The sequence below is a fragment of the Ursus americanus genome, chromosome 22, assembly GCF_024610735.1.
Source record: "Ursus americanus isolate L20-20 chromosome 22, mUrsAme1.1.p, whole genome shotgun sequence".
Lineage (NCBI taxonomy): Eukaryota > Metazoa > Chordata > Mammalia > Carnivora > Ursidae > Ursus > Ursus americanus.
The window spans coordinates 22184589-22203866 of NC_142148.1; the positions used below are offsets into that span (position 1 = coordinate 22184589).

A 19278-nucleotide genomic window follows, 5' to 3' on the forward strand; every position below is an offset into this window, starting at 1 on the left:
ACGCAGCTGTGACAAAGAACAAGGTCCATCTCTACGTACAGACCTGAGGAAAAATTCTCCAAACCATAGGATACATAATGAAAGTAGGCTGCCGATCAGAATATGTTTCCTTTTATGAGAAAAGCACATGAAATAAAACAACGCTCATACAATTGCAGAGAAAAAGGTCTGGGAAAGTCTGAAGACCCCCGCACTTACATCTCTAGCTTGGATCCCTCCCTTGAACCCCAGACTCATGTATCCAACTGTCCACTCACGTGTCCGCTTGGATGTCTAATAGGCATCTCTAACTTGGCATGTCCAAGCCTGCACTCCTGACCCCACCCACAAACTTGCTCTTCCCACAGTCTCCCCCACCCAGCTGACAGTAGCTCCACCTTCCTAACTGATCAGAACAAAACCTCGGATTGAGCCTTGACTCCTCTTTGTCATCCCCACAACCAGCCCAGCAGCTAACCCTGCTATCTCAGCTTCTCAGACAGAGGAGGCAGTGGTGGTCTTAGCCCTGACCAGAGCCCACCTGGCTGCTCCATTCAGCTCTGGGCACCTCACCTAATGAGTGGGCATGGGACAGTGACCACCATGAGAATCATGGAGAAGCAATAATCACATGAATAATGTTAACAGCTATCACTTCTTGAGCAACCCCATCAGGCCCAGGACTTGTCATGCTCCAAATCATTTACACCTCTCATTGGCCCTGTAAGGTGGAGAACCTATTATCTCCATTTAACGAATGAGGCCCAGAGAGGTTAACTGACTTTCCCAGAGTCACACAGCTAATAGGTAGGAGAGCAGGAATTCTAAGCCAGTGTGTCCAATTCAAACTCAAACATGCCAGCGAAGCCAAGTGCTTGAGGAACATTGAAGGGAACTGGAGTTATTGAGCTGGAGTCTGAAGAAAGTTGCTGAGAGGGAAGGGAGATCTCCGTCTACTCTCTGAGGTCAATGAAGGATGGGCCAAAGAGGAGGGATTTGTGTTTTGTAGGCTCCAGGATCCAGGGAGGAAGTGGGTCATAGTAAGAGTAATTTCTAACAATCAGAGCCCCTCTTCCTCCCAAATGAGTGGGTGGCCTTGGTTGAAGGGAGTCCCAGCTCCAGAGATGCCTGAGAGAGCATCATCTTACGGATTCCATTCCTGGCAGCAAAGCGGAGTGGAAAGAAATCATGAAAAGGAAGAATCAAGAATAGGGGGAGGGGCTCGAACCCCATTAGAAGTTACTTTGGTGGTTCCCAGCAGCAGGTGGGACTGCCCTCCTAGGGCATCTTTAGAAAGGATCAGGGCATTTCGGGTTGTAACAATGACTGGGGAGTGTGTGTATGGGGGTTTTCTCCTAGCACCGAGTGCCAAGGATTGAATCAGGGATAATAAAGAACCTGTAATGAGCAGGACAGTCCAACTCAAGGGTCCAAACGTCAATTAGTCTCTGTTGAAAAAACAATGAGATACAGTAATTAGTGTAGAATTGGAATAGACAAAGGGATAGACAAAGGAATCAATGAGACAGCACAGAGTTCCTGGAAACAGATCCATAAATACATGGGCATTTAAACATAAAACAGGGAGGGTATTTCAAAACAGTGAGAAAAGGAAAGAGTATTCAGTAAATCTGCTGGGACAAGAGACTATCCACGTAAAAATGAAGTTAGATCCCTACTTTATACCACATGCCAAGATGAAATCCAGGTGGATTAAAGACCTGAATATGGGCCATAAAAGGAAAATAAAGCTTTAAAATTATTAGAAGGAAATACAGCATATCTTTATGACCTTGGGTGGGGAAGGCCTTCTTAAGTCATAAACAAAAGCAAGTAAAGGTAAAAGTGATGCTTTATTACCCAAATTTTAAACATCTGAACAAAAGAGGCATAAAGTTAAAAGACAAGCAACACACCGGGAGAAGATATTTGCAAGAAGCATGACAAGGACTCATAAGCCACACGTATAAACCTCTTTAACAAATTAATAAGAGAAACATGAGCGACCCAGAAAAAACTGGGCAAAGTATATAATCGGGCATTTTGCAGATGAGGAAATTCAGATGTCCGTTAAACAGATAATAAAGCTCAGCCTTTCCCAATCGGCAGGCGATGCGAATGACAATGAGGCGTTTCCTCCCAGCAGATTGGCAAAATTAAAGCCTTGATGATTCAACTCGGTGAGGCCCGAGGAAATGGAACTCAGATGTATCACTAACTCAAGTGGCCTGACTACCACGGAGGGCAATTTGGCAGTGTTTATTAAAACAGAAACGCCTGCTTCCAGAGAAACACTCCCCACGCGCGTCCACAAGGAAGCTGACGGCAGCACTGCTTACAGGGAAGAATGAGAAACACCGAGACGTCCACCGGCAGGACGGACAAAATGTGGTGTTGACATGCCATGGAATGCTGCTAAGCAGAAGAGATGGTGAACTACAGCTGCACTTGGACTTGGATAGATGCAAATAGAGGATGAGGGGGGGGAAAGCAAAATGCAAAGGTAAGTCGTTTATTACGATATGATTTATGTAAGGAAACCATGCAAAGGACACCTCTAAGCTCAAGTTTGTGGAAGTTCCCCCTATCTGGAATGCCTTTCAGTATTTTCTTTCCCTTCCTTCCTCCCCCCTCCGTCCCTCCCTCCCCTCCTTAAACATGTTTGCTCTGTACTGATGGGTGCCGGACGGGAGGCCCCAGGTTGTATCCTTGTCATGAAAAGTCCTCCACTACCACTGAGTCCCAGAATGACCCCTGACCTGGCTGCAGACCAGCCCGCCCCTCAGACCCCATGTCACACTGTGTCTCAGGGTCTGTGACCCGAGCACAATCTTGCATCCTGCTGGCTGCAGAGGCTGTGGAGAGCTTCGCAGGGGATGCGGTTGAGGCGCCGTGTCTCGTGAAGTCCACGTGGGAGGGCCGGGCATGGGAGGGCTGGGCGTGGGAGGGCCGGGCACTACGGCTGACACCGGCCGCAGCAGAGGAGGCCAGCTGGTGGTGCTAAGCTCCCTGCCTTCCTTTCTCCCGGTTCTCCTCTGTCATTCCTGCCATCTTTCCCTCCTTTCCTTCCTCACTTTGCTTTAGTGCCAGGTCTTGGAGCTGGGGGAGGGGGAGGAGGGTGCAGCCAAATCTCTGCACCAGGAGCCAAGGCCACCTGTGTTGGGCTGGGGAGTCAGATCTCTAGGGCCATAGGTGATCATAAGAGCAGGGAGCCACCTTCTCTGAAAAGCCCAACAGCTGCCAAGGGCAGTAGCCGCAATCATGTCCAGGGCCTCAGATGGTCACAACGGGGTCCTGGAGACAGGGTGGCTAAGGAGAGCCTAATTGGGCGTGACGACAGCCCTGTGAGGCATATTAAACTTGGAGCTGTTAGGGTGCCTGGTGGAGGAACAGCCAGAGCTGGCCCAGCCACTGACTCCCACAGGGGCACTTGGCTCTGGGGCTTGAGTCTGCCTGCCTGAAGGAATGTCTGTCAGCTGGGGCTGCCAGGTGCTGCCCCAGCCTGGCTGCTAGTCCCACTGGGAAGTGACACTGGTGGCTCAGGGGGGCAGTTCTAGGCCCTTCTCTGCAAGTATCTTCTGGGACTTGTTGTGCCACCTTGGGGGTCTTCCCTCCCTTCTCTGGGTCTTATTTCCAACAATGGATCTGTTAGCCTTTCACACACGCTGTTTCTCTTCTGATCCTCAAAACCACACTGTAGGGAAGTGATCACAGCACCCTTTTGCCCTGTTACAGATGGGGAAACAGTCCCAGAGAGGTTAAGTGACTTATCCAATGCCACACAGCTCACAGATGGCAGATCCAGGACTTGAATTTTGGACCTCTTTGATACCTGGTCCTGGTTTGTGACACAATGCCAATTTTCATCTCTTGGAGCCTAGGCCAGTGGTGACAGGAGAGTGGCGGTTCTGCTGTACTGGGGGAGGAAATACACAGAAGAAAGCCAAACCCAATCTGAGTCCTGTTGTATGTCCCCAGCAGGTCACACCCCTTCTCTGGGTTGGACCAGATGACACCCAGGATCTTTTCTAGCCTTGATGTTCAAGTCTATGGTTTCTAGTCCTCAAGTCTTCTCAACTCCATCACTTTCTAGCTAAGTAACCTTATGAAGACTCTTCTCTCTACTTCAAATCTATAAAATGGAACCAGGCACTCCTCCCCAGTGCAGCTGTGAGGATAGAGAAATCAGACTTGTCAAGTGCCCAGCATGGGGTCTGGCACATAGCTGGTGCTCAGTTAATGGGCATTCCTGTCTTTTCTATATAATCCCTGAGCCTCAGGTCCCTTTTGGATCTGGCTCAAATCTCACACCTTCCAGAAAACCTCATGAGGTTTGAAAAGCATATGTATTTAGTAATCTCCTCATGCCTTCCTTTGTGTGTAAGACTAACATCCCTTCATCCACGCATCAGTTTACAAAGCTTGGCCCCAACCATCAGCTTGTGAAATGCTACCAACAACCGTCCTATTACGACTAAAGAAACTGAGCCTAGAGAGGGAGAGAGAGCATCCTCAGGTCACTTAAATTCTCTAAGCTTCTGTTTGCTCACATCTAAAATGCGGATACATATGAGCACTTCCCCCGTAGACTGGTGTTTAGAAATAAATGGCATAATACATAAAACATTCTTAAAAGGGTACATGCCAGACAGTAACATGGGCCCAAATCTACCTCAGATATTTCTGCTCCAATTTGTTCAATGCCAGGACCAAAGCTTCTGACCTCCTAGCTGGGTCCCCCAGAAACCAGAGTCCTGGAAATGATTAGAGAATTATCTGAAGACACAACCATGGACAGCAGCCCTGGATGAAGAGGGAGGAACAGTCTCTTCAGCACCACGGACAACACCTCTGCCATCAACACCAGGGATCTGGTGGATAGGTGCTGTGTACCCCAAACAGCCCAGAGCCAAGGTCAGTGTCAAACCTGGCCCATGCTAGAGTGACACTGAAAGCCTCTATTCTCCAGCTGGTTACCTGCTCCGCTATTTGTAAGGCCCAGAATGGGCCACTTGCATTTCTATTGCCATATCCAGTGTTTTATTCCAGAGTCCTGTTTTCCTGTTTCTCACCCAGTGATTGGGGTATCTCCAAGAGGCCTTCTGTGGGTATTCAACCGGGAAAACTCACCTCCTCAGGCCTAGAGAATCTCCCAAGCCTTGCTTTTTTTTTTTTTTTTTTTAACTCCTGGCCTCACTTCAAACACAAGCAGAGATGGCCACTGGGCAGAGTGTAATGGCCAAGAGTGGCAGCAAGAGCCAGGCTGGCTGCCACCTCATCTCAAGGGCTGGGCTCACTGCCCACTGAATAAAGAGGAAGAGCATTTATGATCCTTCAGTCTGTCCCCTCCATCAGTCATCCCTGGGGCCATCTTTTATTGGTTCCTTGCCCATTTGATGAGGACTGAATTCCTGCTCTGACCACCCCTATCTCTAACCTCACTGGCTGCTGTAATGGTCTCACAGCAAACATCTTGAACTGCCTTGGGCCCTTCCTCAAGGACCCTCAGGGCTTCAGTTCAGCAGGGATCCCAGCAAAGCCAGCAACTCTGTCTGAGACAGCAGGAGGGAAAATGAGGCACAAGAGAATATTAGTACTCTCCTCTTATAAAAAGGAAAGAGGCCACCTCCTTAGAGCTGTAATAAAATGAGATGGTGTGTCCAGTACCAAGCCTGGTACATAATAGGGCTTAGTTAATGCCTGTTTTCCCTTCCCAACAAGGAAAATATACTACCAATACTGGATGCCTACTATGTGCCAGGTAGTGGGTCAAAGGAGTAGGGAAGGCAAGGATTGTTATACCCATTTTGTTAACAAGGAAATCAAAGCTCAGAGGGGTCAAGAAGTCTCCCAAAGGTCACACAGCCAAGCAAGTTGACAGAACCAGATCTCTACCCTCAAATTCCAGGCTGCTTTCCCACCTCCAACAGGTCCCGGATAACTACAGTCATCCCTACTTCTCACCTGGGGGACCCAGCACAGCCTACCTGCTGCCTGCCCACATCTGATGCTGGAAGCTCCATGCCCAGCTGGTTGGCTGCTGACAAACTGCCAGGCCCAGACACTGGAGTGAGGATGGAAGCAGAGTCCAGACTCCTCACCCTCCCAGGTCCCCAGGAGATTTCAAGGGGCTCAGATGCAGTCCTCTCTCATCCTTGCAACAGTTGCCTCCTCTAACATGGCAAGCTGGCATCCACCCCAACTGCCTCTGTATCACCCCCCACACACAGAGCTATAGAACTTATGAAGCACACACCATCATCCCCAGCACCACTGATATTCCACACAGGACCCATCACACTTGTCATACAGGTGAGGACAGCCCTAGGGAGGAGATGGGACTCACTCCGGAATACATAAACATACGTGATCTTGGGACTCCAGACTCCTTCTCCAGTGCTCCTGCCCCTAGACTGTGGGCTCAGTGGGGGCAGGAGCCACAACACTCTTGTTCATTGCAAGGTCTCCAGCACCCGCCCACAGGCCTGGTCTATAGAATTTTCTTTCCCACTTCTGTTGGGGGGGGAGGCAATGTGTTACCTACCTATCCAACCCAAAGACCTTTGTATAGAGTAGGCCCTTAATGAGTATTTCTTAAATTATTTCATTCATTCAGTAACTATTTATTGAGTGCTTAATGTATGCCATGCACTGTTCTATGTGGTCAGACCACAGCAGTAAGAAAACAGACACAAATAAATGGGCATTCCAATCTTCTTATGACACTGATTGGAATGGAGTGAAGTGCCTGTTCCCTGCCTGTTTTCCCTCCTCAGTGTGAGTACCAAAAGAGCAGGGACTGGGGTGCCTGGGTGGCGCAGTCGTTAAGCGTCTGCCTCAGGGCGTGATCCCGACATTCCGGGATCGAGCCCCACATCAGGCTCCTCCACTAGGGCCTGCTTCTTCCTCTCCCACTCCCCGTTTGTGTTCCCTCTCTCGCTGGCTGTCTCTGTCTAATAAATAAATAAATAAAAATCTTAAAAAAAAAAAAAGAGCAGGGACTGTCCCTGTCACATCTCCAGGACAGTATATACTGCCCAGAACACAATGTGTGCTTGCCGAATGAATGAATGAGTAAATGCACGCAGGTAGAACAATATAATAAAGGCAGCTACCATTTATTGAGAGGTGGCTCTTCTAGGTGCTAAATGTTTTATGCACATTAATCGTGTCATAGAATCTTCCAACAGCCCCTGTGAAGTGCGCACTTTAAAGTGGATCCTGCTAGCTATCCTGCTTGTCATTCTTTTCTTTTGCCTAATTAACAGAAGCACGCTATTAGAAGTATTTACCTCACCAGCTTCCCTTGCAGCTAGGGTGGCCATGTGGCCCCATCTGGCAAGCGAGATGTAGGCACAAGTCCACTGGGTAGGGTTTCCAGGAAATCCATTGTTTTCCTGGTAAGGACAGATTCAGAAAGCATGCAGTCTTTACTTTCTTTGTGCTGCGTGGAATTCAGACACAACACATGGAGGCAAAGCAGCCGTTTCATAGCCACAAGAACGAAGGATATCTGCTAAGCGTGGCAGGGGCCTGAGCCCTTGATTACTCCTTTGAATTGCTGCACTGGCTCTGGATTCTTGTTATATGAGAATAACCTCCTGGGTGTTTATATCATGGTTACTTTTCTCGCTTCTATTATATGCAGCCAAATGCAATGCCAACTGATTCAGTATTATCACAGCAGGTGAGGCTCAGAGAGATCAAGTGATTTTCCCAAAGTCACACAGCAGTCAAACATCTAGAATCGGCCTCTGGGTCTAATGCAGGTAAGTGCATCAGTCTGTGCTCACTGTCCCACCTGCTGGCATTGCCACCTGCCATCCCAGGCTGTGAGGAAGCCCCTCCCTGCACCCCACTCTTGGCTCTCCAATAAGACTCTTCCTGACCACTCTGGGATCTGGTTCTAAGTTCCCCTGAAGTCTCCTCCCTTACCTGACTCCACCACTAGCTACACACAGGTCCAGATCCTCCCTTCAAACCGTACCTGTCTCAAGTCTTAGGATTCTGCTCAGATGCCCCACCCCCATGAAATGCGCTCTCCCTCATCCCTATTCATGCCCCTCTCCCTGGTCCAGAATGGCCCCACTGACTGCCTCCAACAGCATGTACAGCAGGCTCTGGGTCAATCTTTGCAGAAAGGTCTCCTGGTTCTCATCTCTTCCCCACTCCCTGTGTCTATCACCCTTAAGGGCAGTTCTGATTGGACCAGGCATTCAAGGCCTCTAGGATCTGACTCCTGCCGCCTTCCCAACATTTGCTCTTGCTGTTTTCTCTGCCCCTCGCCTTTACCCTGACTAGCACTTGCAGGGATCTTTCAGACCACAGAGAGGCCCTCTCTGACCACCCTGCCTACTCCCACCATCATCCCCTGCCACCCCCTCTCCCAGCCCCTGAGTCTACTTGAGCACAACCTAGAATCTTGTGAATTCACTGTTTGCATGTTTGTCATCTATATCCCTTCCCCCAGTAAGAACCAGAGCTTCTTGAGGGCAGGAAACATGCCCATCTTTTCCGTCAGTTTCCCCAGTGCCTGGTGTGAGGCCCAGTACTCAGACTCAATCAGGAAGTGCTGAATGAAGCTTAAACTTGCTTCCCACACCTTCCTGCCACCCACCTTCTACTCTAGCCAAATAGAACGGCTTAAGGCTCTCCGAACCCTCCTACTGCATTTGATGCCCAGAGTCTCCCCCAACTCTGCCGCCAGCCAGGCCTTCCTCTCCCTCCCATCCATCCAAAACAAGCTGTTCTGTGTTGCATGGCCTCAGGAGTCAAGCAGATGGTCATTACAGATTCCAGCAGGGGTGAATGAAACCTTGGGACTTACAGAACAAGTTTGTGTGTGTGTGTGTGTGTGTGTGTGTGTGTGTGTGTACAGGCTGGGAAACCAGCCACTATACTTTATACCCTGGATGTGGCAGTCTCTATATGCCATTTCTGCCTCTGGTTACTCCTATTTGAGCTAATTCTGGAATGCCCCAGTATTCCCTAAGTAGCTACAGTTTTAAGAAAGAAGGAAAGAAAAACACTAATATTTACTGAGCTCCTACTACGTGCCAGACATTGTTCTAGGGCAAATAGTAACAAGGATGATGATGATGACAGTAACCCTAGTATTTGCGGAGCACTTAGAATGTACCTGACATCATCCTAAGGGCTTTTAATCAGATAGACTCTATTACTATCCCCATTTTACAGATGAAGAAAAAAAGGCTCAGAGAGTTGGAGCCACCTGCCCGAGGTCACAGAGACAAGAAGCAGTCTTTAGCTCGGGTTTCTCTAATCTAAAACCTGCTCCTCTGCCAGGCTGAGCCGGGCAACACCCAGGTGTCTGGGAGTAGGGGGAGGAGGCACTGCTTCCTCCTGCCAACTCCTGCTGACTGAGTGCAAAGCCAGAAGCCCCAAGCTCCTGACCAGGGGCTCTCCTGGGGTAAGACTGGGCTGGTAAGACTTACCCTTGTCTGCAAGGCTGTAGAACAATGCTCCAGCCCCCAGGAAGGCCAGGCCCCAGGAGTTGCGGGCTGGACGGAAGTCCGTGAGCCTGGGCTCTGCTTCCGTGGTAAGGCTGAAGATTTTCCCAACAGCCGGGGCCAAATTTATCTGCCAATCCCCCGAAGAGCTGATTCCAGCGTCTGTCTGGAAATGTCAGCCCGTGTGGTTGGAGGAACACGGGGAGAGTTTTCCTCTAAATAGCAGGAAGCATATGGGAGGCGGATGGCACCCGCCGCCCCAACCTGCCAACTCTCACTCAAGCAGGAGCTAAAAGGGGCCCAGAAGGGTCTGGAATTCCTACCACCTCCTGGGGTGGGGGAGGAGCTGGAGACAGACAGAGTGGCAATAAGAAGGGCCCAGAGCAGGTCCCGAAGGGCAGGCAGGAACACCTGACCGACAGACAGCAACCAGAGGCCCTCAGATGGCAGTGACACACCCCAGAATTTAGCATAACATCAACAACAGTGCAACAGCCACCTCGGGGACAGGAGCACTTGCTATGCACCAAATCTGGGTTAAGCACTTTATTTGGATGATTTCACTTAAACTTTGCAACCAACTCTAAGATATGGGCTGCTGTTTTTCCTATATTACAGATAAAGAAACAGGATCGGAGAAGGAAAAACATGAAATCAAAGACTCTTTGGGCTGGAAAGCACCTTCCAGATCCTTAGCTGAATCACAAATACTCTATAGACTTTTCCATCAAGTTGTAGTGTAGTTGCTATTTGAATATTCCCAGTGATGGGGAGCTCATTACCACTCGAGTTAGCCCATCTGCAGAGAGCTCTTTGTATCCAAAAGGGTTTCCTAGTCTAAGCTGGAATCTCCTTCCTTACAGCTTTTCTCGTAAGTACCAGACCCAGACTCTGTCTTCCCCGACAGACATGGAAAGGCAGGGAGCAAGGCCCCTCCGGGTCTCTGATTTCCCTCTGCAGGTGACATACCTGGTTCTTTGTTTACCCCTGGGCGCCTTGCCATGGTGATCAGAGCAGCCCCCAGTCACCAGCACTTACTGTGCGCTGCCCTACACATACCCTCCTCCAACCTTCCTCACAATCCCTGGGGAGGTATTGTCATCACCCCCATTTTACAGAGGGGCAAACTGAGGCTCCATGAGGGGAAGAGACTTGCTGGTCATTCAGTGGGGGCATGGGGACACTGGAAGCCTCACTGGGCTGCTGCTTTAAGTCTCGTGAAAGCTGAAGAGGTACCTGCTGGCCCTCTTGGGGACTCTCTCACTGACACTCACCCAGCCTTTGCCAGGATTCATCTTGACAATGGTCCACAGGGCCCCCAAGCCCACATCACCCCTCTCCCCTGCTGCAGCACCCACTAAGTCCCCAAGCCCTGTGAAATCTCCCTGCCACATGCCTTTCTGCACCATCCCTATGGTCCTGCCCTGCCCACTGTTCTCCCCAACTGTCACCAGCCCAATGGGAGGTCCTTCCTAATACCTAGACCTGCCCTGCCTTTGGCTCCTTTTCAACTCAAGGATCTGATGCAAACTTCCCGACTCAATAGTTGAGGCCTTCCAAACTCTGGCCTAGGTGACCTCTCCAGCCTCCCCCTGCCCTGACACCCTGGGGCCTAAGAGCTTAGTAGGAGTCAGGTGAGATCTTTGCATAGCCCACTTCCCCTACCTGGCTCACCCTTCTCAGTTGTTTCTCCTGAAAAACCCCTATTCATCCCTCAAGACTCCGCTTCGAGGGGTAGAATCAATTTCTCTGTCCCAGGAGATCCCCGACTGACAGGCACCTCCCTCTGCTCTGCAACGTATCACCTGCCTTTGTTTTTTTTTTTTTTAAAGATTTTATTTATTTATTCGACAGAGATAGAGACAGCCAGCGAGAGAGGGAACACAAGCAGGGGGAGTGGGAGAGGAAGAAGCAGGCTCCTAGCGGAGGAGCCTGATGTGGGGCTCGATCCCATAACGCCGGGATCACGCCCTGAGCCGAAGGCAGACGCTTAACCGCTGTGCCACCCAGGCGCCCCATCACCTGCCTTTGTTGATGGAGACGCCGCTGAGCTTCCCCGGGCAGGGGCCACTCTACTGCATCTTCGTGGCCTGGTGTCTAGCACAGCACCTGGCACATGGTAGGCACTAATAAATGTTTGTGGAGTGTGAGAGTGAAGGACTAAGTGTGGGCTGCGGGGCACAGTGAAGTACTAGAGAGACGGCCCAAAAAACATGGCTTGTGTGTGTCACAGCTTTGATGTGTCAGAAACAAAAAATGCTGCTGTCAGAATAGTCACCAACATTTGATTAATGATGATTTTGCTGGCTGTTTCCAAATTTAGGAGGATAGCAGGGGTGATCTGGGATGGTTGGGGCTTCCAGAATAAAGCTGTCCAAGCCTCAGTAGATGAAATGACCAGAGCTCACCTACAGACAGGATGGGAGGAGATGATGAGGAGGGCCATGGAGGGGGTGAGGGGTGTAAGAGAGTCCACGTCCCAGCCTGCCTCTAACTTGCTCTATGTTGTTATATAGGTGGCTTGGCCTCTCTGATTCTCGGTTTCTTATTTGTAGAATGCAAAGGAAATTTGGAGAATTGATTAAAGAAGATGTGTGTTCAAATATCAAAACACTGCTTCTGCTGTCAGGTTGATAGGATTCTCTCCATTTGGGCTCCCAGCAGGGTATGCAGAGCCCCAGAGCTCACTGGTTTTGGAATCCTCTGGCCTGAAGATGTAGGCCCCTGCCAGGTATCTGTCAGGTCATTTGGGAGACAGACCTCAGTGGCAAGGCCATGGACTGGATTCTGTGAAGGAGCTTTCTAACCAGAGGTGGAAGGAACAAGAGTGAGCTCCCCATCTCTGGGGGTATACAAGCTGTGGCTGAACAATTTGGGACAGGAATTCTGACCCAAGGTGCAAAGGAATTTAGACCAGTAGATAAGGACCTGACTTCTCCAAGGTTATGCTCTCAGTACCAGCCAGACTGAGTTTGCTGACATTTCTCTCCTCCCACAACATCACACAACGTCTCCCCACTGCCTTCAGGGTCAAGTCCAAGCTCTTACTGTGGCATTCCAGGCCCCAGTGTTCTGGGCCCACCACTGCTCCTCTGCTGGTGGTTCCCCCACCCCATGCCTTGGGGCCTCTGACACATTGTTTCTTCTGCCAACAGTGTTTTTCCTGTACTCTTCTTGGCTCCTCAGCTTACTGTCACCTCCTGCAGAAGGCCTTCCTTGCTTCAAGCTGGTTTTTGTGTTCCCTCAGCCCCTGCAAGCACACCCACCTTCCAGATAAATCATCTGTTGGCCCATCCTTCTCCCTCAAAGATGGCAAGACCCTCAAGGGCTTCCTCCCAGGGCCAGAGAAGGCTTCTAACACAGAGGGCCAATGTCTCCTGAGCTGAACTGGCATCTCACAGATTCAAATGTTCTGATTCCAAGAGAGTCTAGAGCTGTCCCAGTGAGCTTCTGAATGTAAGACCTGGGCTCAGGATGGTTCAATAGTTGCACTACTTCTTCTGATTATGAAAGTCATGCATCTTGGGAAATTCAGATAAGTACAGGAGGGGGAATTGGCTGTATTTGGCCATTGTTTGGCCTTCTAGAGGCCACAGTCTACCTAGTTCAGGTGGTGTTGACTCACCTCTGGCGGGGGGGGGGGGGCGGGTACACAGGCCCAGGATGCCAATCAGGGCAACTGATTGGGGGGGGGGCACATCCACAAATGTGACCAGTCGGTACCCACACTCAGTCCTGGGACTTGTGTCTGAGCTCTCTAGGAAGAAGTCTTGCCTAGTTCTCAGGATGGGCGTCCTATCACCTGTATGATAGAGCCCTTTAAGAACACAGGAACAACCCAGAGGAAGCAGAGTGAGAAATGGGGAATCAAGAGGAAGAGAATCAAGTCCTGAGGAGCCCCTGAATCCTGCTGAGCCCCTGGATTCTACAGAGCCTGACTTACCTCTGGACTTCACAATTTGCAGCCAATAAATTCCACTTTTGTTTAAATCGCTTTGGGCTGGGTTTCCTGTCACTTGTGTCTGAAAAGTACCTGAATGATGCAAGTACAAGGAGCAGTGGAGCTCCTTCCCATCTCACTACCCACAGGGACCCTGCTATGAATAGTCTGATGGTTGTCATTCTAGGGGGGTTTCTCTGAACGGGAGCATGCATGTATTTATACATATTTTTTCTAACAGAAATGAGATCATACAATATACACCATTTTGTAACCTATTTTTTCCTGAACAATGCACCATGGACTTGTTTCCATGTCAACAAGTATAGATCTACGGCATTGTCTCTACAGCCACGGAGGATGCCACTGTCTGGCTGGACGGTAATTTATTTAACCATCTCTAGCTGATAGATAATTGGGTAGTTTCTCATTTATTACCATCATCAGGAGAGGTTCAGTAAACTTACTTGTAAAATGCCCATGTTTGCTCTTGCTGGATTATTTATGACTAAGATTCTACGATTCCAAGAGTTTGACTTCATAACTAGAAGTTTCTCTACCTGAGATTTAAGATTCTCTGAGTGTCTAGAAAGGTAGCAACTGTCTTTCTGGGCAGGTTTCGTGGCTGTCAGAAAAAGCAAATCCAGGGCTAGGGTGCCCCATAACAGCGTCTCTGGCAAAAATACTCATTGACAGATACGCGAGCGAGTTGGTGGGGAGGTAGCCGGGGCTTGGGGGTGGGAGGGTCCAGCCAGCTGTGTGCACCCAACTAAGCTCCCCACCTCCCTGGGCCTCATCCCCCAGCTTGGGCTGACTCTCAGGGACCAAGGGAAGAGACCAGCCTAGGGGACAGTCAGCACTGAGAGCCCATGCAGGATGTGATGAGCACACAGTCTATGTCACCTCTGGCAGCCACGGTGGTAACAGCCGCCGCCGCCAGTGATGCAATACTGCGATTGTTCTAGTCCTCTACGTGTTTTAACTCACGAAAGACCCACAGCCATGCTCTGAAGCTCTTCTTGTCTCTGTTTCACAGAAGGGACAACTGGGCTCCAGAGAGAGAGAGAATGACTTGTCCAAGGTCACACAGCCAAGAAATGGTAGAGCTGAGGCATGGCCCAGATCTGCTGATTCGCCAGCCCATGCCTCATCCCATTTCAGTGTGGTAGGTAGCAGGAGAGGAGAACTGTGGAAGCCCAAACCCCCTGTTCCTCCCCACCAAGTCCTACTACTCAGGAAGGACTCCAAATCTAGAAAAGTGTAAAGAAGACAGCAAAGATCTCCCATGCCCCCACTGTGAACGGTTTTCAGAAACACATGTAGCTCTTACAAAAATGATATGCTCCCCATGCTGTTTTATAACCTCTTTTTTTTCAACTATACAACATACTCTGAAGTTCTTTCTGCAGTGGGGAATTTAGGACCGCAGCCCCATTTCTTTTTTTTTTTTTTTTAAGATTTTATTTATCTGACCAAGAGAGACACAGCGAGAGAGGGAACACAAGCAGGGGGAGTGGGAAAAGTAGAAGCAGGCTTCCCGCTGAGCAGGGAGACCAATGCGGGGCTCGATCCCAGAACACTGGGATCATGACCCGAGCCGAGGGCAGACGCTTAACGACTGAGCCACCCAGGCGCCCCCGCAGCCCCGTTTCTAACAGCAATACTGAATGACTTCAGTAAATGGATTTAACTAGCCTCCTGGTGATGGACAAATGGGTGGTTCCCACTGTCCTCCTACCGTCAACAGTGCTACAGGGAACACTCTCCAGCATGTCGGGGTCCCTGTCATACATCAGGTCCCAACCGAGAGGCCACACTCTTAGAGCGGCTGTCTTGGACTGCAGCACGTCATCCAGGCCCCCTCCCTTCTCTTATTTGCAACAGCGCTATGCTGATTTCCATCACTGCCTGATGGCGTCCCCTCGTGTGCACTTCACTTGCTTGGGGCATTGCGCACTATCTGTCTCTCCCCAAGGCCGTGTGCTCTGTGAGGGCAGAGGCTAGCGGGGACCGGCACTCAACAAATGTCCTGGGAATGCGGGAATGCCTCTGGGGCTGGTGCCCTGTCGGCAGAGCAGGCAGCCCTGCTTCGGGGTCTACAGATGCCCTCTGCCAAGCCACGTCCCCAGTACCCGTTCAGGGACCCACAGATCTGCCTTAGAACTTGATTCCAGTCACAGGCTGCTTAGAGCTTCCGTGCCTGGTGCCTGACGTGCTGGCACCCCAGCACCAAGCAGTGCTTGCCACGTGCGTTGGACACAGGGCACTGGAGTGTGACAGAGCAGCTCCACCACTCACTGGCTGTGTGGCCTTGGGCCAGTCATTTCCTCTCTCAAAGCCTTAGTCCGCTTATCTGTAAAATGGGGCCAATACCACTGATCTCACAGGGTGGCTCTGAAGATTAAGAAAGATAATGGATGTGCTTAGCACATCATAGGTCTTCCGGAAATGGTAGTTTGGCCCCATAGGCAGAGGGGCCCCAGAGTTTGGGTCTGACCCTGTTTCACCCAGATGACCTCTTTTTATCTTGGATGATTCCTGCATATGCCCTGGCCTCCTTCCCTGGCCCATCCCTACGGATGTCCCATTCCTATCCTTCAACGCTTGTTAAATGGCTAATGCTCTGCTCAGGGTCAGTCTCCCAGACACATCCACTGCCTGTGGCCACGGACACCTGCCTGCCTTCCGAGCCTTAAACATACAAGAGGCACTGACACGTGTCTGAGGAACAGGTGCAGGAACCCCCCGCCCTTTGGGGGGAACTTCCTGGTCCCCCATCCTCAAACATGGGGTAGCGATGCCCGAGTCAGCCTGTCGGGTTTCTCATCCCATCTCCCCCGCCTGAGTGTTCTTTGACCCCATAACAAGTAACTTTACCTCTCTAAGCTTTGATTTCCTCCTCTGTAAAATGGCCATAATAACAACATCCGTGAGGATTCAGTAAGATACGGTAAAACATTCAGCAAAGAGCCTGACATTTAGTAAGTGCTCAATAAATATTTACTCTTATTGTTATAACTGCTTTTTAGCCTTTTGACAATGAAATATAACCTATAGGGGAAAGTGCACAAAACAAAAAATGTTGGGGCGCCTCCTGGGTGGCTCATTGGGTGAAGCGTCTGACTCTTGGTCTCAGTTCAGGCCAGGATCACGGGGCTCCGCGCTCAGCGGGGAGTCTACTTAAGATTCTCTTCCTCTCCCTCTGCACCTCCCCCACTCACGCTCTCTCTCTAAATAAATCTTTTTTTAAAATGTTGAGTTGCAATAAATTATCATAAAATAAAGCATTGTATAACCACCACCTGGATCAATGAATAGACTACTGCCCCCTCCCAATCCTTCTAGCCTCTTTTCTCCACGCAGGTGATCCTTTTCCAGACTCCGTGGCGCTGTTGCTATTATTACTAATAATAAGCAAGTGGGAAAAAAAAATGTGTGGCTACCCTGTCCCGACCCAACCAGGCTCCCCGACCCCTGGCTGCCTCTGCCCTGGGCGTGGAGACTCCCCATCCGGTTTCCCGACTTTGGCTTCAGCTAATCTTTAAATAACCAGCTTGTTAGCAAAATAGCAGCAAGTAACACCTCCCTCGCGGCCGCCCGAGCCTCCATCTTTCTCCTACAATGCTGACGGCTGCTCTCCCAACTCGTGCCAAGGAATCCCATTCTCCGTCACTGGGCCACACACACCAGGGGCTGCCAGCTACGCTGTTATTCCAGTGGCCACAGTCCTGCCCCTCTGGCCATTACCTGGCTGCAGGGAGGTGGGCATGGGCACTGAATGGCAGTCATTTTCAGGAAGGACCAGAATGCTGGGCACACGAGCCCTGGGCCTCAGTCTCCCCATGCCTCAACCTCCCACAGGGTCATTGGTAGTCTGATTGAGATCAGAAGAAAACGGAACACTTAGTGCCAGGCCAGGCACATAGTAATTGCTCAAGAAATGCTCGCTGTGGTTCGGGTTGCTCCTGCTATGTATTTAGTCTCCGGGGAGGACACGCAGAACCTAGGGCACGACCAGCAGTGTTTGCAAATGCTTAAATCCCACAGATACTCCCAGCTCTCAGACCACAATACCCTTATCACTTCTTTTCTTGCAACAGTCTCTCAGCCAAATGCCATAGCTGTCTGTGGGCGCTACGGCAGGCGGAGACCAGACTGGGGGAGCGGGGTCGGGGGGCAGCTAATTAATAGGGGAATTTCCCAGTTATTAATGAGGCTGGCGCTGCACGAGTGCAGCTCCTTGTTCTCGAAGAAGCAGCTCTTCTACATACATTATGTACAGCGAACTTCATGGGTTTTTATTATCCTATGACATTTGCATATTATACATATTTACGAGTCTTTTCCTTTCTCATAACCACCCCATCAGGGAGGCCGGGCAGCTGTTGGCAGATAAGAGAATTGAGAGCAGAGGGGCTGGCTGGCCTGCTGACCTGAGCGGACTGCAAGCCCTCTGGGATCAGCAGGGACCAGCAGCCAGCCCAAAGGCCAAGGGGCTCCTGGGGCCTGCTGGTGTCCGGGCGGAGCGGGGGGGGGGGGGGGGTGCCTTCTCTTCTCTCCCTCTTCCTTCCTTCCACAGCTATTCACTGTGTACCCATTATATGCCAGGCACTGTGCCAGCTGCTGGCTGTCCACTGGGGGATGAAGCAGTCATATCTCACCTTTGAGGAGCTGAGGCCAGACAAGGAGGCAGATCGTAAACCAACGGTTCCACGCTGAGTGGTGGTGGGTGACCCCGGGCAGGCCCCTTGAACTCCTCTAAGCCTCAGTTTCCCCATCTGTGAACAACCTTGGGAGGTAGCAGGAGGGTGAGAGGCAGGAACACGGTGGGGGTCAGGCCCTTTAGCCAGCACTGAGGGGGGGCATGCTGTTGCCAAGGATGATGGGACCCGGAGCGGGTGCGCCGTGGCATCCTCAGACGGGTGGTCAGAGATGATGCAGGGCGCTGCACCTCATCCCGTTTTGGGTTAGGCAACTCAGGGACTGGAGGAGTGTGGGTGGAACAGTCTGAAGGGGTGAGAGCAAGGGGGCTCCCCAAGATTCAGGAACTCTGATGGCCTCACCTCGGCCCCTCTGTGAGCCCCAGAGGTTCCACGGCTCCCAGCATGGCTCACTGCTCCCCTTCCCTTCCTGAGCCCATGTCGCGCACTGCCCTAGCCCCTCAGGTGTGGCAAGAGCTGGCCTCCGAGGTAGACAGAGCCGTGCTTGTTCATCCTCAGGCCAATGGCTTCCCCTCCTGTGAAACAGGCGCAGTCACTGTGCCCACCTCCTCGGGTGTTGGGAGGACCGAATAAGACGAGCAGTTAAACTAGAAATTGAGCGCAGACATATAAAAGCTCTCACTGAGGTCCCTCCGCCAGCACGTGGGCGCCACTGGGTGGAAGGCTGGGCATCTCCCAACTGTGCAGAGCGTGGGTGGGCGGGTGAGCAGCCCTGATTCCGTGTGCCCGGGCTGCGGACGCAGTTACTTACCAACCAGGGAGCTACGTGCAGAGGGAAAATGGGAACCGGTCGGGAACCAGCAGGCGTCACCTCGGGAGCAGGCACTGGACCAAGGGCTGGCACACACATCCCTCCGGGCACTCAATCAGAGGTGCTGGCGGGAAGCAGCAGGGGACGGGGGCCCTCCAGCACCCGGAGACACCCGGTTCTGGCCACCCAGCACCTGGCAGAGGGGGAGGCACCAGCGTCTGTAGGAGTGGGGGAGAATGTCAGTTAGGAGGTGCCCAGGATAATCCCTCCATCCTGAGACCCCTGGACCAGCCCTGGGAATGCTGGGGAGGCAGACGCCATGGAGCAGTCATCATAGAAACCCAAGTGTTTGTACAACACTACACTTTCCAAAGCACTCTGGCATCCCGGCTCATGTGGGCCCCCACATTGTTTTTC

The 19278-nt window shown here is 51.1% G+C and overlaps 1 protein-coding gene across 1 annotated transcript in view; it reads right to left on the reverse strand.

Annotated features, from left to right (window-relative positions):
• The window catches only part of DLGAP4 (DLG associated protein 4), a 134400-nt gene extending 115435 nt beyond the window's left edge, over positions 1–18965 (reverse strand). Inside the window, exon 1 of the mRNA XM_087853605.1 lies at positions 18862–18965. The gene's annotated coding sequence lies outside the window, so the exon portion shown is untranslated. The remainder of the gene's footprint in view (positions 1–18861) is intronic.
• Between the last annotated feature and the right edge of the window lie 313 nt (positions 18966–19278).